Source organism: Pelobates fuscus, chromosome 2 (assembly GCF_036172605.1).
Source record: "Pelobates fuscus isolate aPelFus1 chromosome 2, aPelFus1.pri, whole genome shotgun sequence".
NCBI classification, from domain to species: domain Eukaryota; kingdom Metazoa; phylum Chordata; class Amphibia; order Anura; family Pelobatidae; genus Pelobates; species Pelobates fuscus.
Window position 1 is genome coordinate 286,415,994 of NC_086318.1, and position 23,146 is coordinate 286,439,139.

Consider the following 23,146-nt stretch of genomic DNA (forward strand, 5'->3'; position numbering starts at 1 on the left):
CAAAAAAGAAATAAACAAAAGCTTACGGCACCTGAGGTTCCTAGTTGGTCTCCCATACAAGTACTAACCAGGCCCGAGTCTGGATGGCTTCCAAGATCTGATGAGATCAGGCATTTTCAGACTGGTATGGCCGTAAGTTAAATTGAGAGAATGCGATCTCGCTAATGTTGGTAGAATATCAAACTCTGGTTGCGACAAAAGACAAGACGCTTCTGGATAGGGAAAAAAGTGGTCTGATTATGACATCATAATGCAAAAAAGAAATAAACAAAAGCTTACGGCACCTGAGGTTCCTAGTTGGTCTCCCATACAAGTACTAACCAGGCCCAAGTCTGGATGGCTTCCGAGATCTGACGAGATCAGGCATTTTCAGACTGGTATGGCCGTAAGTGAAATTAAGAGAATGCGATCTCGCTAATGTTGGTAGAATATCAAACTCTGGTTGCGACAAAAGACAAGACGCTTCTGGATAGGGAAAAAAGTGGTCTGATTATGACATCATAATGCAAAAAAGAAATAAACAAAAGCTTACGGCACCTGAGGTTCCTAGTTGGTCTCCCATACAAGTACTAACCAGGCCCGAGTCTGGATGACTTCATGAGATCTGACGAGATCAGGCATTTTCAGACTGGTATGGCCGTAAGTGAAATTAAGTGAATGCGATCTCGCTAATGTTGGTAGAATATCAAACTCTGGTTGCGACAAAAGACAAGATGCTTCTGGATAGGGAAAAAAGTGGTCTGATTATGACATCATAATGCAAAAAAGAAATAAACAAAAGCTTACGGCACCTGAGGTTCCTAGTTGGTCTCCCATACAAGTACTAACCAGGCCCGAGTCTGGATGGCTTCCGAGATCTGACGAGATCAGGCATTTTCAGACTGGAATGGCCGTAAGTGAAATTAAAAGAATGCGATCTCGCTAATGTTGGTAGAATATCAAACTCTGGTTGCGACAAAAGACAAGACGCTTCTGGATAGGGAAAAAAGTGGTCTGATTATGACATCATAATGCAAAAAATAAATAAACAAAAGCTTACGGCACCTGAGGTTCCTAGTTGGTCTCCCATACAAGTACTAACCAGGCCCGAGTCTGGATGGCTTCACAAGATCTGACGAGATCAGGCATTTTCAGACTGGTATGGCCGTAAGTGAAATTAAGAGAATGCGATCTCGCTAATGTTGGTAGAATATCAAACTCTGGTTGCGACAAAAGACAAGACGCTTCTGGATAGGGAAAAAAGTGGTCTGATTATGACATCATAATGCAAAAAAGAAATAAACAAAAGCTTACGGCACCTGAGGTTCCTAGTTGGTCTCCCATAGGGAAAAAAGTGGTCTGATTATGACATCATAATGCAAAAAAGAAATAAACAAAAGCTTACAGCACCTGAGGTTCCTAGTTGGTCTCCCATACAAGTACTAACCAGGCCCAAGTCTGGATGGCTTCCGAGATCTGGCATTTTCAGACTGGTATGGCCGTAAGTGAAATTAAGAGAATGCGATCTCGTTAATGTTGGTAGAATATCAAACTCTGGTTGCGACAAAAGACAAGATGCTTCTGGATAGGGAAAAAAGTGGTCTGATTATGACATCATAATGCAAAAAAGAAATAAACAAAAGCTTACGGCACCTGAGGTTCCTAGTTGGTCTCCCATACAAGTACTAACCAGGCCCGAGTCTGGATGTCTTCACGAGATCTGACGAGATCAGGCATTTTCAGACTGGTATGGCCATAAGTGAAATTAAGAGAATGCGATCTCGCTAATGTTGGTAGAATATCAAACTCTGGTTGCGACAAAAGACAAGATGCTTCTGGATAGGGAAAAAAGTGGTCTGATTATGACATCATAATGCAAAAAAGAAATAAACAAAAGCTTACGGCACCTGAGGTTCCTAGTTGGTCTCCCATACAAGTACTAACCAGGCCCGAGTCTGGATGGCTTCCGAGATCAGGCATTTTCAGACTGGTATGGCCGTAAGTGAAATTAAGAGAATGCGATCTCGCTAATGTTGGTAGAATATCAAACTCTGGTTGCGACAAAAGACAAGACTCTTCTGGATAGGGAAAAAAGTGGTCTGATTATGACATCATAATGCAAAAGCTTACGGCACCTGAGGTTCCTAGTTGGTCTCCCATACAAGTACTAACCAGACCCGAGTCTGGATGGCTTCCGAGATCTGACGAGATCAGGCATTTTCAGACTGGTATGGCCATAAGTGAAATTAAGAGAATGCGATCTCGCTAATGTTGGTAGAATATCAAACTCTGGTTGCGACAAAAGACAAGATGCTTCTGGATAGGGAAAAAAGTGGTCTGATTATGACATCATAATGCAAAAAAGAAATAAACAAAAGCTTACGGCACCTGAGGGTCCTAGTTGGTCTCCCATACAAGTACTAACCAGGCCCGAGATCTGACGAGATCAGGCATTTTCAGACTGGTATGGCCGTAAGTGAATTTAAGAGAATGCAATCTCGCTAATGTTGGTAGAATATCAAACTCTTGTTGCGACAAAAGACAAGATGCTTCTGGATAGGGAAAAAAGTGGTCTGATTATGACATCATAATGCAAAAAAGAAATAAACAAAAGCTTACGGCACCTGAGGCTCCTAGTTGGTCTCCCATACAAGTACTAACCAGACCCGAGTCTGGATGGTTTCCGAGATCTGGCATTTTCAGACTGGTATGGCCGTAAGTGAAATTAAGAGAATGCGATCTCGCTAATGTTGGTAGAATATCAAACTCTGGTTGCGACAAAAGACAAGACGCTTCTGGATAGGGAAAAAAGTGGTCTGATTATGACATCATAATGCAAAAAAGAAATAAACAAAAGCTTACGGCACCTGAGGTTCCTAGTTGGTCTCCCATACAAGTACTAACCAGGCCCGAGTCTGGATGGCTTCCGAGATCTGATGAGAGCAGGCATTTTCAGACTGGTATGGCCGTAAGTGAAATTGAGAGAATGCGATCTCGCTAATGTTGGTAGAATATCAAACTCTGGTTGCGACAAAAGACAAGATGCTTCTGGATAGGGAAAAAAGTGGTCTGATTATGACATCATAATGCAAAAAAGAAATAAACAAAAGCTTACAGCACCTGAGGTTCCTAGTTGGTCTCCCATACAAGTACAAACCAGGCTCGAGTCTGGATGGCTTCCGAGATCTGACGAGATCAGGCATTTTCAGACTGGTATGGCCGTAAGTGAAATTAAGAGAATGCGATCTCGCTAATGTTGGTAGAATATCAAACTCTGGTTGCGACAAAAGACAAGACGCTTCTGGATAGGGAAAAAAGTGGTCTGATTATGACATCATAATGCAAAAAAGAAATAAACAAAAGCTTACGGCACCTGAGGTTCCTAGTTGGTCTCCCATAGGGAAAAAAGTGGTCTGATTATGACATCATAATGCAAAAAAGAAATAAACAAAAGCTTACAGCACCTGAGGTTCCTAGTTGGTCTCCCATACAAGTACTAAACAGGCCCAAATCTGGATGGCTTCCGAGATCTGACGAGATCAGGCATTTTCAGACTGGTATGGCCGTAAGTGAAATTAAGAGAATGCGATCTCGTTAATGTTGGTAGAATATCAAACTCTGGTTGCGACAAAAGACAAGATGCTTCTGGATAGGGAAAAAAGTGGTCTGATTATGACATCATAATGCAAAAAAGAAATAAACAAAAGCTTACGGCACCTGAGGTTCCTAGTTGGTCTCCCATACAAGTACTAACCAGACCCGAGTCTGGATGGCTTCCGAGATCAGGCATTTTCAGACTGGTATGGCCGTAAGTGAAATTAAGAGAATGCGATCTCGCTAATGTTGGTAGAATATCAAACTCTGGTTGCGACAAAAGACAAGACTCTTCTGGATAGGGAAAAAAGTGGTCTGATTATGACATCATAATGCAAAAAAGAAATAAACAAAAGCTTACGGCACCTGAGGTTCCTAGTTGGTCTCCCATACAAGTACTAACCAGACACGAGTCTGGATGGCTTCCGAGATCTGACGAGATCAGGCATTTTCAGACTGGTATGGCCGTAAATGAAATTAAGAGAATGCGATCTCGCTAATGTTGGTAGAATATCAAACTCTGGTTGCAACAAAAGACAAGACGCTTCTGGATAGGGAAAAAAGTGGTCTGATTATGACATCATAATGCAAAAAAGAAATAAACAAAAGCTTACAGCACCTGAGGTTCCTAGTTGGTCTCCCATACAAGTACTAACCAGGCCCGAGTCTGGATGGCTTCCGAGATCTGACGAGATCAGGCATTTTCAGACTAGTATGGCCGTAAGTGAAATTAAGAGAATGCGATCTCGCTAATGTTGGTAGAATATCAAACTCTGGTTGCGACAAAAGACAAGACGCTTCCCGATAGGGAAAAAAGTGGTCTGATTATGACATCATAATGCAAAAAAGAAATAAACAAAAGCTTACGGCACCTGAGGTTCCTAGTTGGTCTCCCATACAAGTACTAACCAGGCCCGAGTCTGGATGGCTTCCAAGATCTGATGAGATCAGGCATTTTCAGACTGGTATGGCCGTAAGTTAAATTGAGAGAATGCGATCTCGCTAATGTTGGTAGAATATCAAACTCTGGTTGCGACAAAAGACAAGACGCTTCTGGATAGGGAAAAAAGTGGTCTGATTATGACATCATAATGCAAAAAAGAAATAAACAAAAGCTTACGGCACCTGAGGTTCCTAGTTGGTCTCCCATACAAGTACTAACCAGGCCCAAGTCTGGATGGCTTCCGAGATCTGACGAGATCAGGCATTTTCAGACTGGTATGGCCGTAAGTGAAATTAAGAGAATGCGATCTCGCTAATGTTGGTAGAATATCAAACTCTGGTTGCGACAAAAGACAAGACGCTTCTGGATAGGGAAAAAAGTGGTCTGATTATGACATCATAATGCAAAAAAGAAATAAACAAAAGCTTACGGCACCTGAGGTTCCTAGTTGGTCTCCCATACAAGTACTAACCAGGCCCGAGTCTGGATGACTTCATGAGATCTGACGAGATCAGGCATTTTCAGACTGGTATGGCCGTAAGTGAAATTAAGTGAATGCGATCTCGCTAATGTTGGTAGAATATCAAACTCTGGTTGCGACAAAAGACAAGATGCTTCTGGATAGGGAAAAAAGTGGTCTGATTATGACATCATAATGCAAAAAAGAAATAAACAAAAGCTTACGGCACCTGAGGTTCCTAGTTGGTCTCCCATACAAGTACTAACCAGGCCCGAGTCTGGATGGCTTCCGAGATCTGACGAGATCAGGCATTTTCAGACTGGAATGGCCGTAAGTGAAATTAAAAGAATGCGATCTCGCTAATGTTGGTAGAATATCAAACTCTGGTTGCGACAAAAGACAAGACGCTTCTGGATAGGGAAAAAAGTGGTCTGATTATGACATCATAATGCAAAAAATAAATAAACAAAAGCTTACGGCACCTGAGGTTCCTAGTTGGTCTCCCATACAAGTACTAACCAGGCCCGAGTCTGGATGGCTTCACGAGATCTGACGAGATCAGGCATTTTCAGACTGGTATGGCCGTAAGTGAAAATAAGAGAATGCGATCTCGCTAATGTTGGTAGAATATCAAACTCTGGTTGCGACAAAAGACAAGACGCTTCTGGATAGGGAAAAAAGTGGTCTGATTATGACATCATAATGCAAAAAAGAAATAAACAAAAGCTTACGGCACCTGAGGTTCCTAGTTGGTCTCCCATAGGGAAAAAAGTGGTCTGATTATGACATCATAATGCAAAAAAGAAATAAACAAAAGCTTACAGCACCTGAGGTTCCTAGTTGGTCTCCCATACAAGTACTAACCAGGCCCAAGTCTGGATGGCTTCCGAGATCTGGCATTTTCAGACTGGTATGACCGTAAGTGAAATTAAGAGAATGCGATCTCGTTAATGTTGGTAGAATATCAAACTCTGGTTGCGACAAAAGACAAGATGCTTCTGGATAGGGAAAAAAGTGGTCTGATTATGACATCATAATGCAAAAAAGAAATAAACAAAAGCTTACGGCACCTGAGGTTCCTAGTTGGTCTCCCATACAAGTACTAACCAGGCCCGAGTCTGGATGGCTTCCGAGATCTGACGAGATCAGGCATTTTCAGACTAGTATGGCCGTAAGTGAAATTAAGAGAATGCGATCTCGCTAATGTTGGTAGAATATCAAACTCTGGTTGCGACAAAAGACAAGACGCTTCTGGATAGGGAAAAAAGTGGTCTGATTATGACATCATAATGCAAAAAATAAATAAACAAAAGCTTACGGCACCTGAGGTTCCTAGTTGGTCTCCCATACAAGTACTAACCAGGCCCGAGTCTGGATGGCTTCCAAGATCTGATGAGATCAGGCATTTTCAGACTGGTATGGCCGTAAGTTAAATTGCGAGAATGCGATCTCGCTAATGTTGGTAGAATATCAAACTCTGGTTGCGACAAAAGACAAGACGCTTCTGGATAGGGAAAAAAGTGGTCTGATTATGACATCATAATGCAAAAAAGAAATAAACAAAAGCTTACGGCACCTGAGGTTCCTAGTTGGTCTCCCATACAAGTACTAACCAGGCCCAAGTCTGGATGGCTTCCGAGATCTGACGAGATCAGGCATTTTCAGACTGGTATGGCCGTAAGTGAAATTAAGAGAATGCGATCTCGCTAATGTTGGTAGAATATCAAACTCTGGTTGCGACAAAAGACAAGACGCTTCTGGATAGGGAAAAAAGTGGTCTGATTATGACATCATAATGCAAAAAAGAAATAAACAAAAGCTTACGGCACCTGAGGTTCCTAGTTGGTCTCCCATACAAGTACTAACCAGGCCCGAGTCTGGATGACTTCACGAGATCTGACGAGATCAGGCATTTTCAGACTGGTATGGCCGTAAGTGAAATTAAGAGAATGCGATCTCGCTAATGTTGGTAGAATATCAAACTCTGGTTGCGACAAAAGACAAGACGCTTCTGGATAGGGAAAAAAGTGGTCTGATTATGACATCATAATGCAAAAAAGAAATAAACAAAAGCTTACAGCACCTGAGGTTCCTAGTTGGTCTCCCATACAAGTACTAACCAGGCCCAAGTTTGGATGGCTTCCGAGATCTGACGAGATCAGGCATTTTCAGACTGGTATGGCCGTAAGTGAAATTAAGAGAATGCGATCTCGTTAATGTTGGTAGAATATCAAACTCTGGTTGCGACAAAAGACAAGATGCTTCTGGATAGGGAAAAAAGTGGTCTGATTATGACATCATAATGCAAAAAAGAAATAAACAAATGCTTACGGCACCTGAGGTTCCTAGTTGGTCTCCCATACAAGTACTAACCAGGCCCGAGTCTGGATGGCTTCCGAGATCAGGCATTTTCAGACTGGTATGGCCGTAAGTGAAATTAAGAGAATGCAATCTCGCTAATGTTGGTAGAATATCAAACTCTGGTTGCGACAAAAGACAAGACTCTTCTGGATAGGGAAAAAAGTGGTCTGATTATGACATCATAATGCAAAAAAGAAATAAACAAAAGCTTACGGCACCTGATGTTCCTAGTTGGTCTCCCATACAAGTACTAACCAGACCCGAGTCTGGATGGCTTCCGAGATCTGACAAGATCAGGCATTTTCAGACTGGTATGGCCATAAGTGAAATTAAGAGAATGCGATCTCGCTAATGTTGGTAGAATATCAAACTCTGGTTGCGACAAAAGACAAGACGCTTCTGGATAGGGAAAAAAGTGGTCTGATTATGACATCATAATGCAAAAAAGAAATAAACAAAAGCTTACGGCACCTGAGGTTCCTAGTTGGTCTCCCATACAAGTACTAACCAGGCCCGAGTCTGGATGGCTTCCGAGATCTGATGAGATCAGGCATTTTCAGACTGGTATGGCCGTAAGTGAAATTGAGAGAATGCGATCTCGCTAATGTTGGTAGAATATCAAACTCTGGTTGCGACAAAAGACAAGATGCTTCTGGATAGGGAAAAAAGTGGTCTGATTATGACATCATAATGCAAAAAAGAAATAAACAAAAGCTTACGGCACCTGAGCTTCCTAGTTGGTCTCCCATACAAGTACAAACCAGGCCCGAGTCTGCATGGCTTCCGAGATCTGACGAGATCAGGCATTTTCAGACTGGTATGGCCGTAAGTGAAATTAAGAGAATGCGATCTCGCTAATGTTGGTAGAATATCAAACTCTGGTTGCGACAAAAGACAAGATGCTTCTGGATAGGGAAAAAAGTGGTCTGATTATGACATTATAATGCAAAAAAGAAATAAACAAAAGCTTACGGCACCTGAGGTTCCTAGTTGGTCTCCCATAGGGAAAAAAGTGGTCTGATTATGACATCATAATGCAAAAAAGAAATAAACAAAAGCTTACAGCACCTGAGGTTCCTAGTTGGTCTCCCATACAAGTACTAAACAGGCCCAAGTCTGGATGGCTTCCGAGATCTGACATTTTCAGACTGGTATGGCCGTAAGTGAAATTAAGAGAATGCGATCTCGTTAATGTTGGTAGAATATCAAACTCTGGTTGTGACAAAAGACAAGATGCTTCTGGATAGGGAAAAAAGTGGTCTGATTATGACATCATAATGCAAAAAAGAAATAAACAAAAGCTTACGGCACCTGAGGTTCCTAGTTGGTCTCCCATTCAAGTACTAACCAGACCCGAGTCTGGATGGCTTCCGAGATCAGGCATTTTCAGACTGGTATGGCCGTAAGTGAAATTAAGAGAATGCGATCTCGCTAATGTTGGTAGAATATCAAACTCTGGTTGCGACAAAAGACAAGACTCTTCTGGATAGGGAAAAAAGTGGTCTGATTATGACATCATAATGCAAAAAAGAAATAAACAAAAGCTTACGGCACCTGAGGTTCCTAGTTGGTCTCCCATACAAGTACTAACCAGACCCGAGTCTGGATGGCTTCCGAGATCTGACGAGATCAGGCATTTTCAGACTGGTATGGCCGTAAATGAAATTATGAGAATGCGATCTCGCTAATGTTGGTAGAATATCAAACTCTGGTTGCAACAAAAGACAAGACGCTTCTGGATAGGGAAAAAAGTTGTCTGATTATGACATCATAATGCAAAAAAGAAATAAACAAAAGCTTACGGCACCTGAGGTTCCTAGTTGGTCTCCCATACAAGTACTAACCAGGCCCGAGTCTGGATGGCTTCCGAAATCTGACGAGATCAGGCATTTTCAGACTGGTATGGCCGTAAGTAAAATTAAGAGAATGCGATCTCGCTAATGTTGGTAGAATATCAAACTCTGGTTGCGACAAAAGACAAGACGCTTCTGGATAGGGAAAAAAGTGGTCTGATTATGACATCATAATGCAAAAAAGAAATAAACAAAAGCTTACGGCACCTGAGGTTCCTAGTTGGTCTCCCATAGGGAAAAAAGTGGTCTGATTATGACATCATAATGCAAAAAAGAAATAAACAAAAGCTTACGGCACCTGAGGTTCCTAGTTGGTCTCCCATACAAGTACTAACCAGGCCCGAGTCTGGATGGCTTCCAAGATCTGACGAGATCAGGCATTTTCAGACTGGTATGGCCGTAAGAGAAATTAAGAGAATGCGATCTCGCTAATGTTGGTAGAATAGCAAACTCTGGTTGCGACAAAAGACAAGACGCTTCTGGATAGGGAAAAAAGTGGTCTGATTATGACATCATAATGCAAAAAAGAAATAAACAAAAGCTTACGGCACCTGAGGTTCCTAGTTGGTCTCCCATAGAGAAAAAAGTGGTCTGATTATGACATCATAATGCAACAAAGAAATAAACAAAAGTTTACGGCACCTGAGGTTCCTAGTTGGTCTCCCATACAAGTACTAACCAGGCCCGAGTCTGGATGGTTTCCGAGATCTGACGAGATCAGGCATTTTCAGATTGGTATGGCCGTAAAGGAAATTAAGAGAATGCGATCTCGCTAATGTTGGTAGAATATCAAACTCTGGTTGCGACAAAAGACAAGACGCTTCTGGATAGGGAAAAAAGTGGTCTGATTATGACATCATAATGCAAAAAAGAAATAAACAAAAGCTTACGGCACCTGAGTTTCCTAGTTGGTCTCCCATACAAGTACTAACCAGGCCCGAGTCTGGATGGCTTCCGAGATCTGATGAGATCAGGCATTTTCAGACTGGTATGGCCGTAAGTGAAATTAAGAGAATGCGATCTCGCTAATGTTGGTAGAATATCAAACTCTGGTTGCGACAAAAGACAAGACGCTTCTGGATAGGGAAAAAAGTGGTCTGATTATGACATCATAATGCAAAAAAGAAATAAACAAAAGCTTACGGCACCTGAGGTTCCTAGTTGGTCTCCCATACAAGCACTAACCAGGCCCGAGTCTGGATGGCTTCCGAGATCTGACGAGATCAGGCATTTTCAGACTGGTATGGCCGTAAGTGAAATTAAGAGAATGCGATCTCGCTAATGTTGGTAGAATAGCAAACTCTGGTTGCGACAAAAGACAAGACGCTTCTGGATAGGGAAAAAAGTGGTCTGATTATGACATCATAATGCAAAAAAGAAATAAACAAAAGCTTACGGCACCTGAGGTTCCTAGTTGGTCTCCCATAGAGAAAAAAGTGGTCTGATTATGACATCATAATGCAACAAAGAAATAAACAAAAGTTTACGGCACCTGAGGTTCCTAGTTGGTCTCCCATACAAGTACTAACCAGGCCCGAGTCTGGATGGCTTCCGAGATCTGACGAGATCAGGCATTTTCAGAGTGGTATGGCCGTAAGTGAAATTAAGAGAATGCGATCTCGCTAATGTTGGTAGAATATCAAACTCTGGTTGCGACAAAAGACAAGACGCTTCTGGATAGGGAAAAAAGTGGTCTGATTATGACATCATAATGCAAAAAAGAAATAAACAAAAGCTTACGGCACCTGAGGTTCCTAGTTGGTCTCCCATACAAGTACTAACCAGGCCCGAGTCTGGATGGCTTCCGAGATCTGATGAGATCAGGCATTTTCAGACTGGTATGGCCGTAAGTGAAATTAAGAGAATGCGATCTCGCTAATGTTGGTAGAATATCAAACTCTGGTTGCGACAAAAGACAAGACGCTTCTGGATAGGGAAAAAAGTGGTCTGATTATGACATCATAATGCAAAAAAGAAATAAACCAAAGCTTACGGCACCTGAGGTTCCTAGTTGGTCTCCCATACAAGCACTAACCAGGCCCGAGTCTGGATGGCTTCCGAGATCTGACATTTTCAGACTGGTATGGCCATAAGTGAAATTAAGAGAATGCGATCTCGCTAATGTTGGTAGAATATCAAACTCTGGTTGCGACAAAAGACAAGACGCTTCTGGATAGGGAAAAAAGTGGTCTGATTATGACATCATAATGCAAAAAAGAAATAAACAAAAGCTTACGGCACCTGAGGTTCCTAGTTGGTCTCCCATAGGGAAAAAAGTGGTCTGATTATGACATCATAATGCAAAAAAGAAATAAACAAAAGCTTACGGCACCTGAGGTTCCTAGTTGTTCTCCCATACAAGTACTAACCAGGCACAAGTCTGGATGGCTTCCTAGATCTGACGAGATCAGGCATTTTCAGACTGGTATGGCCGTAAGTGAAATTAAAAGAATGCGATCTCGTTAATGTTGGTAGAATATCAAACTCTGGTTGCGACAAAAGACAAGATGCTTCTGGATAGGGAAAAAAGTGGTCTGATTATGACATCATAATGCAAAAAAGAAATAAACAAAAGCTTACGGCACCTGAGGCTCCTAGTTGGTCTCCCATACAAGTACTAACCAGACCCGAGTCTGGATAGCTTCCGAGATCTGGCATTTTCAGACTGGTATGGCCGTAAGTTAAATTAAGAGAATGCGATCTCACTAATGTTGGTAGAATATCAAACTCTGGTTGCGACAAAAGACAAGACGCTTCTGGATAGGGAAAAAAGTGGTCTGATTATGACATCATAATGCAAAAAAGAAATAAACAAAAGCTTACGGCACCTGAGGTTCCTAGTTGGTCTCCCATACAAGTACTAACCAGGCCCGAGTCTGGATGGCTTCCGAGATCTGACGAGATAAGGCATTTTCAGACTGGTATGGCCGTAAGTGAAATTAAGAGAATGCGATCTCGCTAATGTTGGTAGAATATCAAACTCTGGTTGCGACAAAAGACAAGACGCTTCTGGATAGGGAAAAAAGTGGTCTGATTATGACATCATAATGCAAAAAAGAAATAAACAAAAGCTTACGGCACCTGAGGTTCCTAGTTGGTCTCCCATAGGGAAAAAAGTGGTCTGATTATGACATCATAATGCAAAAAAGAAATAAACAAAAGCTTACAGCACCTGAGGTTCCTAGTTGGTCTCCCATACAAGTACTAACCAGGCCCAAGTCTGGATGGCTTCTGAGATCTGACGAGATCAGGCATTTTCAGACTGGTATGGCCGTAAGTGAAATTAAGAGAATGCGATCTCGTTAATGTTGGTAGAATATCAAACTCTGGTTGCGACAAAAGACAAGATGATTCTGGATAGGGAAAAAAGTGGTCTGATTATGACATCATAATGCAAAAAAGAAATAAACAAAAGCTTACGGCACCTGAGGTTCCTAGTTGGTCTCCCATAGGGAAAAAAGTGGTCGGATTATGACATCATAATGCAAAAAAGAAATAAACAAAAGCTTACGGCACCTGAGGTTCCTAGTTGGTCTCCCATACAAGTACTAACCAGGCCCGAGTCTGGATGGCTTCTGAGATCTGATGAGATCAGGCATTTTCAGACTGGTATGGCCGTAAATGAAATTAAGAGAATGCGATCTCGCTAATGTTGGTAGAATATCAAACTCTGGTTGCGACAAAAGACAAGATGCTTCTGGATAGGGAAAAAAGTGGTCTGATTATGACATCATAATGCAAAAAAGAAATAAACAAAAGCTTACGGCACCTGAGGCTCCTAGTTGTTCTCCCATACAAGTACTAACCAGACCCGAGTCTGGATGGCTTCCGAGATCTGCCATTTTCAGACTGGTATGGCCGTAAGTGAAATTAAGAGAATGCGATCTCGCTAATGTTGGTAGAATATCAAACTCTGGTTGCGACAAAAGACAAGACGCTTCTGGATAGGGAAAAAAGTGGTCTGATTATGACATCATAATGCAAAAAAGAAATAAACAAAAGCTTATGGCACCTGAGGTTCCTAGTTGGTCTCCCATACAAGTACTAACCAGACCCGAGTCTGGATGGCTTCCGAGATCTGGCATTTTCAGACTGGTATGGCCGTAAGTGAAATTAAGAGAATGCGATCTCGCTAATGTTGGTAGAATATCAAACTCTGGTTGCGACAAAAGACAAGACGCTTCTGGATAGGGAAAAAAGTGGTCTGATTATGACATCATAATGCAAAAAAGAAATAAACAAAAGCTTACGGCACCTGAGGTTCCTAGTTGGTCTCCCATACAAATACTAACCAGGCCTGAGTCTGGATGGCTTCCGAGATCTGATGAGATCAGGCATTTTCAGACTGGTATGGCTGTAAGTGAAATTGAGAGAATGCGATCTCGCTAATGTTGGTAGAATATCAAACTCTGGTTGCGACAAAAGACAAGACGCTTCTGGATAGGGAAAAAAGTGGTCTGATTATGACATCATATTGCAAAAAAGAAATAAACAAAAGCTTACGGCACCTGAGGTTCCTAGTTGGTCTCCCATACAAGTACTAACCATGCCCGAGTCTGGATGGCTTCCGAGATCTGACGAGATCAGGCATTTTCAGACTGGTATGGCCATAAGTGAAATTAAGAGAATGCGATCTCGCTAATGTTGGTAGAATATCAAACTCTGGTTGCGACAAAAGACAAGATGCTTCTGGATAGGGAAAAAAGTGGTCTGATTATGACATCATAATGCAAAAAAGAAATAAACAAAAGCTTACGGCACCTGCGGTTCCTAGTTGGTCTCCCATACAAGTACTAACCAGGCCCGAGTCTGGATGGTTTCCGAGATCTGACGAAATCAGGCATTTTCAGACTGGTATGGCCATAAGTGAAATTAAGAGAATGCGATCTCGCTAATGTTGGTAGAATATCAAACTCTGGTTGCGACAAAAGACAAGACGCTTCTGGATAGGGAAAAAAGTGGTCTGATTATGACATCATAATGCAAAAAAGAAATAAAAAAAAGCTTACAGCACCTGAGGTTCCTAGTTGGTCTCCCATACAAGTACTAACCAGACCCGAGTCTGGATGGCTTCAGAGATCTGACGAGATCAGGCATTTTCAGACTGGTATGGCCGTAAGTGAAATTAAGAGAATGCGATCTCGCTAATGTTGGTAGAATATCAAACTCTGGTTGCGACAAAAGACAAGATGCTTCTGGATAGGGAAAAAAGTGGTCTGATTATGACATCATAATGCAAAAAAGAAATAAACAAAAGCTTACGGCACCTGAGGCTCCTTGTTGGTCTCCCATACAAGTACTAACCAGACCCGAGTCTGGATGGCTTCCGAGATCTGACGAGATCAGGCATTTTCAGACTGTTATGGCCGTAAATGAAATAAAGAGAATGCGATCTCGCTAATGTTGGTAGAATATCAAACTCTGGTTGCAACAAAAGACAAGACGCTTCTGGATAGGGAAAAAAGTTGTCTGATTATGACATCATAATGCAAAAAAGAAATAAACAAAAGCTTACGGCAAATGAGGTTCCTAGTTGGTCTCCCATACAAGTACTAACCAGGCCCTAGTCTGGATGGCTTCCGAAATCTGACGAGATCAGGCATTTTCAGACTGGTATGGCCGTAAGTAAAATTAAGAGAATTCGATCTCGCTAATGTTGGTAGAATATCAAACTCTGGTTGCGACAAAAGACAAGACGCTTCTGGATAGGGAAAAAAGTGGTCTGATTATGACATCATAATGCAAAAAAGAAATAAACAAAAGCTTACGGCACCTGAGGTTCCTAGTTGGTCTCCCATAGGGAAAAAAGTGGTCTGATTATGACATCATAATGCAAAAAAGAAATAAACAAAAGCTTACGGCACCTGAGGTTCCTAGTTGGTCTCCCATACAAGTACTAACCAGGCCCGAGTCTGGATGGCTTCCGAGATCTGACGAGATCAGGCATTTTCAGACTGGTATGGCCGTAAGTGAAATTAAAAGAATGCGATCTCACTAATGTTGGTAGAATATCAAACTCTGGTTGCGACAAAAGACAAGACGCTTCTGGATAGGGAAAAAAGTGGTCTGATTATGACATCATAATGCAAAAAAGAAATAAACAAAAGCTTACGGCACCTGAGGTTCCTAGTTGGTCTCCCATACAAGTACTAACCAGGCCCGAGTCTGGATGGCTTCCGAGATCTGACGAGATCAGGCATTTTCAGACTGGTATGGCCGTAAGTGAAATTAAGAGAATGCGATCTCGCTAATGTTGGTAGAATATCAAACTCTGGTTGCGACAAAAGACAAGACGCTTCTGGATAGGGAAAAAAGTGGTCTGATTATGACATCATAATGCAAAAAAGAAATAAACAAAAGCTTACGGCACCTGAGGTTCCTAGTTGGTCTCCCATAGGGAAAAAAGTGGTCTGATTATGACATCATAATGCAAAAAAGAAATAAACAAAAGCTTACGGCACCTGAGGTACCTAGTTGGTCTCCCATACAAGTACTAACCAGGCCCGAGTCTGGATGGCTTCCGAGATCTGATGAAATCAGGCATTTTCAGACTGGTATGGACGTAAGTGAAATTACGAGAATGCGATCTCGCTAATGTTGGTAGAATATCAAACTCTGGTTGCGACAAAAGACAAGACGCTTCTGGATAGGGAAAAAAGTGGTCTGATTATGACATCATAATGCAAAAAAGAAATAAACAAAAGCTTACGGCACCTGAGGTTCCTAGTTGGTCTCCCATACAAGTACTAACCAGGCCCGAGTCTGGATGGCTTCCGAGATCTGATGAGACCAGGCATTTTCAGACTGGTATTGCCGTAAGCGAAATCAAGAGAATGCGATCTCGCTAATGTTGGTAGAATATCAAACTCTGGTTGCGACAAAAGACAAGACGCTTCTGGATAGGGAAAAAAGTGGTCTGATTATGACATCATAATGCAAAAAAGAAATAAACAAAAGCTTACGGCACCTGAGGTTCCTAGTTGGTCTCCCATACAAGTACTAACCAGGCCCGAGTCTGGATGGCTTCCGAGATCTGACGAGATCAGGCATTTTCAGACTGGTATGGCCGTAAGTGAAATTAAGAGAATGCGATCTCGCTAATGTTGGTAGAATATCAAACTCTGGTTGCGACAAAAGACAAGACGCTTCTGGATAGGGAAAAAAGTGGTCTGATTATGACATCATAATGCAAAAAAGAAATAAACAAAAGCTTACGGCACCTGAGGTTCCTAGTTGGTCTCCCATACAAGTACTAACCAGGCCCGAGTCTGGATGGCTTCCGAGAGCTGACGAGATCAGGCATTTACAGACTGGTATGGCCGTAAGCGAAATTAAGAGAATGCGATCTCGCTAATGTTGGTAGAATATCAAACTCTGGTTGCGACAAAAGACAAGACGCTTCTGGATAGGGAAAAAAGTGGTCTGATTATGACATCATAATGCAAAAAAGAAATAAACAAAAGCTTACGGCACCTGAGGTTCCTAGTTGGTCTCCCATACAAGTACTAACCAGGCCCGAGTCTGGATGGCTTCCGAGATCAGGCATTTTCAGACTGGTATGGCCGTAAGTGAAATTAAGAGAATGCGATCTCGCTAATGTTGGTAGAATATCAAACTCTGGTTGCGACAAAAGACAAGACGCTTCTGGATAGGGAAAAAAGTGGTCTGATTATGACATCATAATGCAAAAAAGAAATAAACAAAAGCTTACGGCACCTGAGGTTCGTAGTTGGTCTCCCATACAAGTACTAACCAGGCCCGAGTCTGGATGGCTTCCGAGATCTGGCATTTTCAGACTGGTATGGCCGTAAGGGAAATTACGAGAATGCCATCTCGCTAATGTTGGTAGAATATCAAACTCTGGTTGCGACAAAAGACAAGACGCTTCTGGACAGGGAAAAAAGTGGTCTGATTATGACATCATAATGCAAAAAAGAAATAAACAAAAGCTTACGGCACCTGAGGTTCCTAGTTGGTCTCCCATAGGGAAAAAAGTGGTCTGATTATGACATCATAATGCAAAAAAGAAATAAACAAACGCTTACGGCACCTGAGGTTCCTAGTTGGTCTCCCATACAAGTACTAACCAGGCCTGAGTCTAAATGGCTTCTGAGATCTGACGAGATCAGGCATTTTCAGACTGGTATGGCCGTAAGTGAAATTAAGAGAATGCGATCTCGCTAATGTTGGTAGAATATCAAACTCTGGTTGCGACAAAAGACAAGACGCTTCTGGATAGGGAAAAAAGTGGTCTGATTATGACATCATAATGCAAAAAAGAAATAAACAAAAGCTTACGGCACCTGAGGTTCCTAGTTGGTCTCCCATACAAGTACTAACCAGACCCGAGTCTGGATGGTTTCCGAGATCTGACGAGATCAGGCATTTTCAGACTGGTATGGCCGTAAGCGAAATTAAGAGAATGCGATCTCGTTAATGTTGGTAGAATATCAAACTCTGGTTGCGACAAAAGACAAGATGCTTCTGGATAGGGAAAAAAGTGGTCTGATTATGACATCATAATGCAAAAAAGAAATAAACAAGAGCTTACGGCACCTGAGGTTCCTAGTTGGTCTCCCATACAAGTACTAACCAGGCCCGAGTCTGGATGGCTTCTGAGATCTGACGAGATCAGGCATTTTCAGACTGGTATGGCCGTAAGTGAAATTAAGAGAATGCGATCTCGCTAATGTTGGTAGAATATCAAACTCTGGTTGCGACAAAAGACAAGACGCTTCTGGATAGGGAAAAAAGTGGTCTGATTATGACATCATAATGCAAAAAGGAAATAAACAAAAGCTTACGGCACCTGAGGTTCCTAGTTGGTCTCCCATACAAGTACTAACCAAGCCCGAGTCTGGATGGCTTCCGAGATCTGATGAGATCAGGCATTTTCAGACTGGTATGGCCGTAAGTGAAATTAAGAGAATGCGATCTCGCTAATGTTGGTAGAATATCAAACTCTGGTTGCGACAAAAGACAAGACGCTTCTGGATAGGGAAAAAAGTGGTCTGATTATGACATCATAATGCAAAAAAGAAATAAACAAAAGCTTACGGCACCTGAGGTTCCTAGTTGGTCTCCCATACAAGTACTAACCAGGCCCGAGTCTGGATGGCTTCCGAGAGCTGACGAGATCAGCCATTTTCAGACTGGTATGGCCGTAAGTGAAATTAAGAGAATGCGATCTCGCTAATGTTGGTAGAATATCAAACTCTGGTTGCGACAAAAGACAAGACGCTTCTGGATAGGGAAAAACGTGGTCTGATTATGACATCATAATGCAAAAAAGAAATAAACAAAAGCTTACGGCACCTGAGGTTCCTAGTTGGTCTCCCATACAAGTACTAACCAGGCCCGAGTCTGGATGGCTTCCGAGATCTGGCATTTTCAGACTGGTATGGCCGTAAGGGAAACTAAGAGAATGCGATCTCGCTAATGTTGGTAGAATATCAAACTCTGGTTGCGACAAAAGACAAGACGCTTCTGGACAGGGAAAAAAGTGGTCTGATTATGACATCATAATGCAAAAAAGAAATAAACAAAAGCTTACGGCACCTGAGGTTCCTAGTTGGTCTCCCATAGGGAAAAAAGTGGTCTGATTATGACATCATAATGCAAAAAAGAAATAAACAAAAGCTTACGGCACCTGAGGTTCCTAGTTGGTCTCCCATACAAGTACTAACCAGGCCCGAGTCTGGATGGCTTCTGAGATCTGACGAGATCAGGCATTTTCAGACTGGTATGGCCGTAAATGAAATTAAGAGAATGCAATCTCGCTAATGTTGGTAGAATATCAAACTCTGGTTGCGACAAAAGACAAGACGCTTCTGGATAGGGAAAAAAGTGGTCTGATTATGACATCATAATGCAAAAAAGAAATAAACAAAAGCTTACGGCACCTGAGGTTCCTAGTTGGTCTCCCATAGGGAAAAAAGTGGTCTGATTATGACATCATAATGCAAAAAAGAAATAAACAAAAGCTTACGGCACCTGAGGTTCCTAGTTGGTCTCCCATACAAGTACTAATCAGGCCCAAGTCTGGAGGGCTTCCGAGATCTGACGAGATCAGGCATTTTCAGACTGGTATGGCCGTAAGTTAAATTCAGAGAATGCGATCTCGCTAATGTTGGTAGAATATCAAACTCTGGTTGCGACAAAAGACAAGACGCTTCTGGATAGGGAAAAAAGTGGTCTGATTATGACATCATAATGCAAAAAAGAAATAAACAAAAGCTTACGGCACCTGAGGTTCCTAGTTGGTCTCCCATAGGGAAAAAAGTGGTCTGATTATGACATCATAATGCAAAAAAGAAATAAACAAAAGCTTACGGCACCTGAGGTTCCTAGTTGGTCTCCCATACAAGTACTAACCAGGCCCGAGTCTGGATGGCTTCCGAGATCTGACAAGATCAGGCATTTTCAGATTGGTATGGCCGTAAGTGAAATTAAGAGAATGCAATCTCGCTAATGTTGGTAGAATATCAAACTCTGGTTGCGACAAAAGACAAGACGCTTCTGGATAGGGAAAAAAGTGGTCTGATTATGACATCATAATGCAAAAAAGAAATAAACAAAAGCTTACGGCACCTGAGGTTCCTAGTTGGTCTCCCATAGGGAAAAAAGTGGTCTGATTATGACATCATAATGCAAAAATTAAATAAACAAAAGCTTACGGCACCTGAGGTTCCTAGTTGGTCTCCCATACAAGTACTAACCAGGTCCAAGTCTGGATGGCTTCCAAGATTTGACAAGATCAGGCATTTTCAGACTGGTATGGCCGTAAGGGAAATTCAGAGAATGCGATCTCGTTAATGTTGGTAGAATATCAAACTCTGGTTGCAACAAAAGACAAGATGCTTCTGGATAGGGAAAAAAGTGGTCTGATTATGACATCATAATGCAAAAAAGAAATAAACAAAAGCTTACGGCACCTGAGGTTCCTAGTTGGTCTCCCATAGGGAAAAAAGTGGTCTGATTATGACATCATAATGCAAAAAAGAAATAAACAAAAGCTTACGGCACCTGAGGTTCCTAGTTGGTCTCCCATAGGGAAAAAAGTGGTCTGATTATGACATCATAATGCAAAAAAGTAATAAACAAAAGCTTACGGCACCTGAGGTTCCTAGTTGTTCTCCCATACAAGTACTAACCAGGCCCGAGTCTGGATGGCTTCCGCGATCTGACGAGATCAGGCATTTTCAGACTGGTATGGCCGTAAGTGAAATTAAGAGAATGCGATCTCGCTAATGTTGGTAGAATATCAAACTCTGGTTGCGACAAAAGACAAGACGCTTCTGGATAGGGAAAAAAGTGGTCTGATTATGACATCATAATGCAAAAAAGAAATAAACAAAAGCTTACGGCACCTGAGGTTCCTAGTTGGTCTCCCATAGGGAAAAAAGTGGTCTGATTATGACATCATAATGCAAAAAAGAAATAAACAAAAGCTTACGGCACCTGAGGTTCCTAGTTGGTCTCCCATACAAGTACTAACCAGGCCCGAGTCTGGATGGCTTCCGAGATCTGACGAGATCAGGCATTTTCAGACTGGTATGGCCGTAAGGGAAATTAAGAGAATGCGATCTCGCTAATGTTGGTAGAATATCAAACTCTGGTTGCGACAAAAGACAAGACGCTTCTGGATAGGGAAAAAAGTGGTCTGATTATGACATCATAATGCAAAAAAGAAATAAACAAAAGCTTACGGCACCTGAGGTTCCTAGTTGGTCTCCCATAGGGAAAAAAGTGGTCTGATTATGACATCATAATGCAAAAAAGAAATAAACAAAAGCTTACGGCACCTGAAGTTCCTAGTTGGTCTCCCATACAAGTACTAACCAGGCCCGAGTCTGGATGGCTTCCGAGATCTGACGAGATCAAGCATTTTCAGATTGGTATGGCCGTAAGTGAAATTAAGAGAATGCAATCTCGCTAATGTTGGTAGAATATCAAACTCTGGTTGCGACAAAAGACAAGACGCTTCTGGATAGGGAAAAAAGTGGTCTGATTATGACATCATAATGCAAAAAAGAAATAAACAAAAGCTTACGGCACCTTTGGTTCCTAGTTGGTCTCCCATACAAGTACTAACCAGGCCCGAGTCTGGATGGCTTCCGAGATCTGATGAGATCAGGCATTTTCAGACTGGTATGGCCTAAGTTAAATTGAGAGAATGCGATCTCACTAATGTTGGTAGAATATCAAACTCTGGTTGCGACAAAAGACAAGACGCTTCTGGATAGGGAAAAAAGTGGTCTGATTATGACATCATAATGCAAAAAAGAAATAAACAAAAGCTTACGGCACCTGAGGTTCCTAGTTGGTCTCCCATAGGGAAAAAAGTGGTCTGATTATGACATCATAATGCAAAAATTAAATAAACAAAAGCTTACGGCACCTGAGGTTCCTAGTTGGTCTCCCATACAAGTACTAACCAGGTCCAAGTCTGGATGGCTTCCGAGATCTGACAAGATCAGGCATTTTCAGACTGGTATGGCCGTAAGGCAAATTCAGAGAATGCGATCTCGTTAATGTTGGTAGAATATCAAACTCTGGTTGCGACAAAAGACAAGATGCTTCTGGATAGGGAAAAAAGTGGTCTGATTATGACATCATAATGCAAAAAAGAAATAAACAAAAGCTTACGGCACCTGAGGTTCCTAGTTGGTCTCCCATAGGGAAAAAAGTGGTCTGATTATGACATCATAATGCAAAAAAGAAATAAACAAAAGCTTACGGCACCTGAGGTTCCTAGTTGGTCTCCCATAGGGAAAAAAGTGGTCTGACTATGACATCATAATGCAAAAAAGAAATAAACAAAAGCTTACGGCACCTGAGGTTCCTAGTTGTTCTCCCATACAAGTACTAACCAGGCCCGAGTCTGGATGGCTTCCGAGATCGGACGAGATCAGGCATTTTCAGACTGGTATGGCCGTAAGTGAAATTAAGAGAATGCGATCTCGCTAATGTTGGTAGAATATCAATCTCTGGTTGCGACAAAAGACAAGACGCTTCTGGATAGGGAAAAAAGTGGTCTGATTATGACATCATAATGCAAAAAAGAAATAAACAAAAGCTTACGGCACCTGAGGTTCCTAGTTGGTCTCCCATACAAGTACTAACCAGGCCCAAGTCTGGATGGCTTCCGAGATCTGACGAGATCAGGCATTTTCAGACTGGTATAGCCGTAAGTAAAATTAAGAGAATGCGATCTCGCTAATGTTGGTAGAATATCAAACTCTGGTTGCGACAAAAGACAAGACGCTTCTGGATAGGGAAAAAAGTGGTCTGATTATGACATCATAATGCAAAAAAGAAATAAACAAAAGCTTACGGCACCTGAGGTTCCTAGTTGGTCTCCCATACAAGTACTAACCAGGCCCGAGTCTGGATGACTTCACGAGATCTGACGAGATCAGGCATTTTCAGACTGGTATGGCCGTAAGTGAAATTAAGAGAATGCGATCTCGCTAATGTTGGTAGAATATCAAACTCTGGTTTCGACAAAAGACAAGATGCTTCTGGATAGGGAAAAAAGTGGTCTGATTATGACATCATAATGCAAAAAAGAAATAAACAAAAGCTTACGGCACCTGAGGTTCCTAGTTGGTCTCCCATACAAGTACTAACCAGGCCCGAGTCTGGATGGCTTCCGAGATCTGACGAGATCAGGCATTTTCAGACTGGAATGGCTGTAAGTGAAATTAAAAGAATGCGATCTCGCTAATGTTGGTAGAATATCAAACTCTGGTTGCGACAAAAGACAAGACGCTTCTGGATAGGGAAAAAAGTGGTCTGATTATGACATCATAATGCAAAAAAGAAATAAACAAAAGCTTACGGCACCTGAGGTTCCTAGTTGGTCTCCCATACAAGTACTAACCAGGCCCGAGTCTGGATGGCTTCACGAGATCTGATGAGATCAGGCATTTTCAGACTGGTATGGCCGTAAGT

General features: G+C 41.9%; 71 pseudogenes; all 71 read right to left on the reverse strand.

Annotated features, from left to right (window-relative positions):
• Positions 1-19: 19 nt before the first annotated feature.
• Positions 20-138, reverse strand: LOC134595214 (5S ribosomal RNA; annotated as a pseudogene).
• Positions 139-272: 134 nt separating this feature from the next.
• LOC134597496 (5S ribosomal RNA) lies at positions 273-391 on the reverse strand (annotated as a pseudogene).
• Positions 392-525: 134 nt separating this feature from the next.
• LOC134595963 (5S ribosomal RNA) lies at positions 526-645 on the reverse strand (annotated as a pseudogene).
• Positions 646-779: 134 nt separating this feature from the next.
• Positions 780-898, reverse strand: LOC134595410 (5S ribosomal RNA; annotated as a pseudogene).
• A 134-nt stretch (positions 899-1,032) lies between these two features.
• LOC134588338 (5S ribosomal RNA) lies at positions 1,033-1,152 on the reverse strand (annotated as a pseudogene).
• Positions 1,153-1,620: 468 nt separating this feature from the next.
• LOC134588081 (5S ribosomal RNA) lies at positions 1,621-1,740 on the reverse strand (annotated as a pseudogene).
• Positions 1,741-1,874: 134 nt separating this feature from the next.
• Positions 1,875-1,983, reverse strand: LOC134589265 (5S ribosomal RNA; annotated as a pseudogene).
• Positions 1,984-2,102: 119 nt separating this feature from the next.
• LOC134596941 (5S ribosomal RNA) lies at positions 2,103-2,221 on the reverse strand (annotated as a pseudogene).
• A 613-nt stretch (positions 2,222-2,834) lies between these two features.
• On the reverse strand, positions 2,835-2,953 carry LOC134596621 (5S ribosomal RNA; annotated as a pseudogene).
• A 134-nt stretch (positions 2,954-3,087) lies between these two features.
• Positions 3,088-3,206, reverse strand: LOC134598411 (5S ribosomal RNA; annotated as a pseudogene).
• A 225-nt stretch (positions 3,207-3,431) lies between these two features.
• LOC134595825 (5S ribosomal RNA) lies at positions 3,432-3,550 on the reverse strand (annotated as a pseudogene).
• A 377-nt stretch (positions 3,551-3,927) lies between these two features.
• LOC134588460 (5S ribosomal RNA) lies at positions 3,928-4,046 on the reverse strand (annotated as a pseudogene).
• Positions 4,047-4,180: 134 nt separating this feature from the next.
• On the reverse strand, positions 4,181-4,299 carry LOC134595955 (5S ribosomal RNA; annotated as a pseudogene).
• A 134-nt stretch (positions 4,300-4,433) lies between these two features.
• LOC134595215 (5S ribosomal RNA) lies at positions 4,434-4,552 on the reverse strand (annotated as a pseudogene).
• Positions 4,553-4,686: 134 nt separating this feature from the next.
• Positions 4,687-4,805, reverse strand: LOC134597507 (5S ribosomal RNA; annotated as a pseudogene).
• A 134-nt stretch (positions 4,806-4,939) lies between these two features.
• Positions 4,940-5,059, reverse strand: LOC134595964 (5S ribosomal RNA; annotated as a pseudogene).
• A 134-nt stretch (positions 5,060-5,193) lies between these two features.
• Positions 5,194-5,312, reverse strand: LOC134595411 (5S ribosomal RNA; annotated as a pseudogene).
• A 134-nt stretch (positions 5,313-5,446) lies between these two features.
• On the reverse strand, positions 5,447-5,566 carry LOC134597823 (5S ribosomal RNA; annotated as a pseudogene).
• Positions 5,567-6,034: 468 nt separating this feature from the next.
• On the reverse strand, positions 6,035-6,153 carry LOC134595432 (5S ribosomal RNA; annotated as a pseudogene).
• Positions 6,154-6,287: 134 nt separating this feature from the next.
• Positions 6,288-6,406, reverse strand: LOC134595216 (5S ribosomal RNA; annotated as a pseudogene).
• A 134-nt stretch (positions 6,407-6,540) lies between these two features.
• LOC134597518 (5S ribosomal RNA) lies at positions 6,541-6,659 on the reverse strand (annotated as a pseudogene).
• A 134-nt stretch (positions 6,660-6,793) lies between these two features.
• LOC134597121 (5S ribosomal RNA) lies at positions 6,794-6,913 on the reverse strand (annotated as a pseudogene).
• A 134-nt stretch (positions 6,914-7,047) lies between these two features.
• Positions 7,048-7,166, reverse strand: LOC134595952 (5S ribosomal RNA; annotated as a pseudogene).
• A 134-nt stretch (positions 7,167-7,300) lies between these two features.
• Positions 7,301-7,409, reverse strand: LOC134589395 (5S ribosomal RNA; annotated as a pseudogene).
• Positions 7,410-7,543: 134 nt separating this feature from the next.
• On the reverse strand, positions 7,544-7,662 carry LOC134587679 (5S ribosomal RNA; annotated as a pseudogene).
• Positions 7,663-7,796: 134 nt separating this feature from the next.
• Positions 7,797-7,915, reverse strand: LOC134595821 (5S ribosomal RNA; annotated as a pseudogene).
• A 134-nt stretch (positions 7,916-8,049) lies between these two features.
• Positions 8,050-8,168, reverse strand: LOC134594844 (5S ribosomal RNA; annotated as a pseudogene).
• A 711-nt stretch (positions 8,169-8,879) lies between these two features.
• On the reverse strand, positions 8,880-8,998 carry LOC134596905 (5S ribosomal RNA; annotated as a pseudogene).
• Positions 8,999-9,132: 134 nt separating this feature from the next.
• Positions 9,133-9,251, reverse strand: LOC134596122 (5S ribosomal RNA; annotated as a pseudogene).
• A 225-nt stretch (positions 9,252-9,476) lies between these two features.
• Positions 9,477-9,595, reverse strand: LOC134595777 (5S ribosomal RNA; annotated as a pseudogene).
• Positions 9,596-9,820: 225 nt separating this feature from the next.
• Positions 9,821-9,939, reverse strand: LOC134597504 (5S ribosomal RNA; annotated as a pseudogene).
• Positions 9,940-10,073: 134 nt separating this feature from the next.
• Positions 10,074-10,192, reverse strand: LOC134595174 (5S ribosomal RNA; annotated as a pseudogene).
• Positions 10,193-10,326: 134 nt separating this feature from the next.
• LOC134596767 (5S ribosomal RNA) lies at positions 10,327-10,445 on the reverse strand (annotated as a pseudogene).
• Positions 10,446-10,670: 225 nt separating this feature from the next.
• Positions 10,671-10,789, reverse strand: LOC134588026 (5S ribosomal RNA; annotated as a pseudogene).
• Positions 10,790-10,923: 134 nt separating this feature from the next.
• LOC134595833 (5S ribosomal RNA) lies at positions 10,924-11,042 on the reverse strand (annotated as a pseudogene).
• A 468-nt stretch (positions 11,043-11,510) lies between these two features.
• LOC134589394 (5S ribosomal RNA) lies at positions 11,511-11,629 on the reverse strand (annotated as a pseudogene).
• Positions 11,630-12,006: 377 nt separating this feature from the next.
• On the reverse strand, positions 12,007-12,125 carry LOC134597791 (5S ribosomal RNA; annotated as a pseudogene).
• Positions 12,126-12,350: 225 nt separating this feature from the next.
• LOC134594343 (5S ribosomal RNA) lies at positions 12,351-12,469 on the reverse strand (annotated as a pseudogene).
• A 225-nt stretch (positions 12,470-12,694) lies between these two features.
• Positions 12,695-12,813, reverse strand: LOC134594939 (5S ribosomal RNA; annotated as a pseudogene).
• A 620-nt stretch (positions 12,814-13,433) lies between these two features.
• Positions 13,434-13,552, reverse strand: LOC134588573 (5S ribosomal RNA; annotated as a pseudogene).
• A 134-nt stretch (positions 13,553-13,686) lies between these two features.
• On the reverse strand, positions 13,687-13,805 carry LOC134597652 (5S ribosomal RNA; annotated as a pseudogene).
• A 134-nt stretch (positions 13,806-13,939) lies between these two features.
• LOC134597462 (5S ribosomal RNA) lies at positions 13,940-14,058 on the reverse strand (annotated as a pseudogene).
• A 134-nt stretch (positions 14,059-14,192) lies between these two features.
• LOC134597135 (5S ribosomal RNA) lies at positions 14,193-14,311 on the reverse strand (annotated as a pseudogene).
• A 134-nt stretch (positions 14,312-14,445) lies between these two features.
• LOC134589082 (5S ribosomal RNA) lies at positions 14,446-14,564 on the reverse strand (annotated as a pseudogene).
• Positions 14,565-14,698: 134 nt separating this feature from the next.
• LOC134589015 (5S ribosomal RNA) lies at positions 14,699-14,817 on the reverse strand (annotated as a pseudogene).
• A 225-nt stretch (positions 14,818-15,042) lies between these two features.
• LOC134590541 (5S ribosomal RNA) lies at positions 15,043-15,161 on the reverse strand (annotated as a pseudogene).
• Positions 15,162-15,295: 134 nt separating this feature from the next.
• On the reverse strand, positions 15,296-15,414 carry LOC134590553 (5S ribosomal RNA; annotated as a pseudogene).
• Positions 15,415-15,639: 225 nt separating this feature from the next.
• LOC134588413 (5S ribosomal RNA) lies at positions 15,640-15,758 on the reverse strand (annotated as a pseudogene).
• A 134-nt stretch (positions 15,759-15,892) lies between these two features.
• On the reverse strand, positions 15,893-16,011 carry LOC134594536 (5S ribosomal RNA; annotated as a pseudogene).
• Positions 16,012-16,145: 134 nt separating this feature from the next.
• On the reverse strand, positions 16,146-16,264 carry LOC134590565 (5S ribosomal RNA; annotated as a pseudogene).
• A 134-nt stretch (positions 16,265-16,398) lies between these two features.
• LOC134595134 (5S ribosomal RNA) lies at positions 16,399-16,517 on the reverse strand (annotated as a pseudogene).
• A 134-nt stretch (positions 16,518-16,651) lies between these two features.
• Positions 16,652-16,760, reverse strand: LOC134589266 (5S ribosomal RNA; annotated as a pseudogene).
• Positions 16,761-17,228: 468 nt separating this feature from the next.
• On the reverse strand, positions 17,229-17,347 carry LOC134597704 (5S ribosomal RNA; annotated as a pseudogene).
• Positions 17,348-17,481: 134 nt separating this feature from the next.
• LOC134594202 (5S ribosomal RNA) lies at positions 17,482-17,600 on the reverse strand (annotated as a pseudogene).
• Positions 17,601-17,734: 134 nt separating this feature from the next.
• On the reverse strand, positions 17,735-17,853 carry LOC134594554 (5S ribosomal RNA; annotated as a pseudogene).
• Positions 17,854-17,987: 134 nt separating this feature from the next.
• Positions 17,988-18,106, reverse strand: LOC134594513 (5S ribosomal RNA; annotated as a pseudogene).
• Positions 18,107-18,240: 134 nt separating this feature from the next.
• Positions 18,241-18,359, reverse strand: LOC134587784 (5S ribosomal RNA; annotated as a pseudogene).
• Positions 18,360-18,827: 468 nt separating this feature from the next.
• On the reverse strand, positions 18,828-18,946 carry LOC134589260 (5S ribosomal RNA; annotated as a pseudogene).
• A 225-nt stretch (positions 18,947-19,171) lies between these two features.
• Positions 19,172-19,290, reverse strand: LOC134595355 (5S ribosomal RNA; annotated as a pseudogene).
• A 225-nt stretch (positions 19,291-19,515) lies between these two features.
• Positions 19,516-19,634, reverse strand: LOC134587987 (5S ribosomal RNA; annotated as a pseudogene).
• Positions 19,635-19,859: 225 nt separating this feature from the next.
• Positions 19,860-19,978, reverse strand: LOC134589144 (5S ribosomal RNA; annotated as a pseudogene).
• Positions 19,979-20,294: 316 nt separating this feature from the next.
• On the reverse strand, positions 20,295-20,413 carry LOC134588645 (5S ribosomal RNA; annotated as a pseudogene).
• A 225-nt stretch (positions 20,414-20,638) lies between these two features.
• Positions 20,639-20,757, reverse strand: LOC134594592 (5S ribosomal RNA; annotated as a pseudogene).
• A 225-nt stretch (positions 20,758-20,982) lies between these two features.
• On the reverse strand, positions 20,983-21,101 carry LOC134597706 (5S ribosomal RNA; annotated as a pseudogene).
• A 134-nt stretch (positions 21,102-21,235) lies between these two features.
• Positions 21,236-21,353, reverse strand: LOC134589392 (5S ribosomal RNA; annotated as a pseudogene).
• A 225-nt stretch (positions 21,354-21,578) lies between these two features.
• Positions 21,579-21,697, reverse strand: LOC134597676 (5S ribosomal RNA; annotated as a pseudogene).
• Positions 21,698-22,013: 316 nt separating this feature from the next.
• LOC134597224 (5S ribosomal RNA) lies at positions 22,014-22,132 on the reverse strand (annotated as a pseudogene).
• A 134-nt stretch (positions 22,133-22,266) lies between these two features.
• LOC134594370 (5S ribosomal RNA) lies at positions 22,267-22,385 on the reverse strand (annotated as a pseudogene).
• Positions 22,386-22,519: 134 nt separating this feature from the next.
• On the reverse strand, positions 22,520-22,639 carry LOC134597123 (5S ribosomal RNA; annotated as a pseudogene).
• Positions 22,640-22,773: 134 nt separating this feature from the next.
• On the reverse strand, positions 22,774-22,892 carry LOC134598004 (5S ribosomal RNA; annotated as a pseudogene).
• A 134-nt stretch (positions 22,893-23,026) lies between these two features.
• LOC134597220 (5S ribosomal RNA) lies at positions 23,027-23,146 on the reverse strand (annotated as a pseudogene).